The sequence below is a fragment of the Aplysia californica genome, unplaced genomic scaffold, assembly GCF_000002075.1.
Source record: "Aplysia californica isolate F4 #8 unplaced genomic scaffold, AplCal3.0 scaffold00675, whole genome shotgun sequence".
Taxonomy (NCBI): Eukaryota; Metazoa; Mollusca; class Gastropoda; order Aplysiida; family Aplysiidae; genus Aplysia; species Aplysia californica.
Genome location: NW_004797945.1, coordinates 364,177 through 365,612, shown reverse-complemented (window position 1 = coordinate 365,612; position 1,436 = coordinate 364,177). Strand labels below are relative to the sequence as shown.

Below are 1,436 nucleotides of genomic sequence, written 5' to 3'. Positions count from 1 at the left end.
AGAGAGAGAGAGAGAGAGAGAGAGAGAGAGAGAGAGAAGAGAGAAAGGCAGAGAAATAGAGAGGGTGACTGCTCGATTGAAATTATGACATTGTAATTGTTCTTTTCTTCAAATTGTGATTCCTCCAACTCCAAAACGGAGGAAAAACGATCATTCATCGAAAAGACATCCGCAATCTTCATAATTTAGATCTAGATCTAGCCTCGAAACTAGATCAATGATTTATACGTCTGTCTAGATCTAGACCATAGATCTAGATCTAGATCTAGAAGAACCTGAAACTTTCTGAAATCACAAAAGTTCCCCTACCGGGTCTGTATACTTTGTGACTTTGTTCCCGGTTACCGGGTCTGTAGTATACACTCCCTTGACAAAAAGTCAATTTTTGTCAATTGCCACTGTGTCACTCGGTGACAATTGACGCTACCTATTGGGTTTGCTTAGCTCGCAGCGCATCAAACGTATATATCTAGATCTAGATCTAGATGTAGATCTAGAATCTAGGCTCAAATAAGGGGGGTGGGAACTACCGAAAAAGCACCGATCTATGGCCTCTCTATGCTATGATTTTTACATTTCATTTCGTATTTCAGTACTGCAGTATTCGAATCTAGAACAGTCCTGGTGGGCGTGAGAGTCTGTGACCAATCACTAGATTCTAGATCTAGATCTCGATCTCGATCAACACACAAGGTAGAAGAACATCAATCCATGGGAGATTTTTTAAAAATCAAATTTTGCCGAGGTGATTCAAATGGCATGGCATGGTCTAGATCTAGGGCCTCGCGCACCACCACAGCACGGCCACAACAACAATGATGAAGAACGGCAACGGACAGCCCTCTAACCTAAGCCTTAAGTCATGAGAAAAAAGTAGCCTACACCTTGAACACGATAAGGATTCACACCAAGACATGTATACAATATTCAAACAGCAATTCAATTACTGACAAAATTACAACTTTACGTTAATTCATTGCGAGAGGGGTTGAATCTTTGTGGTTTCCGAGTGTCCCACTCTGACTCACTCAAACTGCAAAATGATCCAGACCAGATCGGTACTCGTACTGGACTAATTTTTTCAATACATTGCATGTCCAGATCTTGTTAACAGACATGTAAATGAAACACTTATGAATTCCTTAATTTACAGAAATTTGAACTGGGCTTAGACAATACAGAAAAACAAAATACGTAAGACACAATTTACCGTAGCAACAACGATTTTACACCCGAACATCCATGTTTCATTTCAAAATAGGCCTGGGCAGAAACCGAATAAATTATTCGAATAACCGAATACGAGCCCAAAACTAGGTCGCCGGTTAATTTTTCCAAAAACTAGGTACCTAGTTTCTGATTCGTTTTTTTTTTGCTATTGATTCGCTTTGAGAAGCGGAAGAGTGACGTGCCCTTGACGTTGCACAAAGGGTGTG

At 40.3% G+C, this 1,436-nt stretch overlaps 1 protein-coding gene across 4 annotated transcripts in view; it reads right to left on the bottom strand.

Moving 5' to 3' along the window:
• LOC101862140 (inner centromere protein A) overlaps positions 1–1,261 on the bottom strand; it is a 26,274-nt gene extending 25,013 nt beyond the window's left edge. Inside the window, exon 1 of one of the 4 annotated variants that reach the window (XM_005108290.2) lies at positions 1,211–1,261. The gene's annotated coding sequence lies outside the window, so the exon portion shown is untranslated. Of the gene's footprint in view, positions 1–967; positions 1,175–1,210 lie in introns of those variants that run through there. The other 3 variants (XM_013088040.2, XM_013088037.2, XM_013088038.2) reach the window with 3 other exon arrangements.
• Positions 1,262–1,436: the final 175 nt, after the last annotated feature.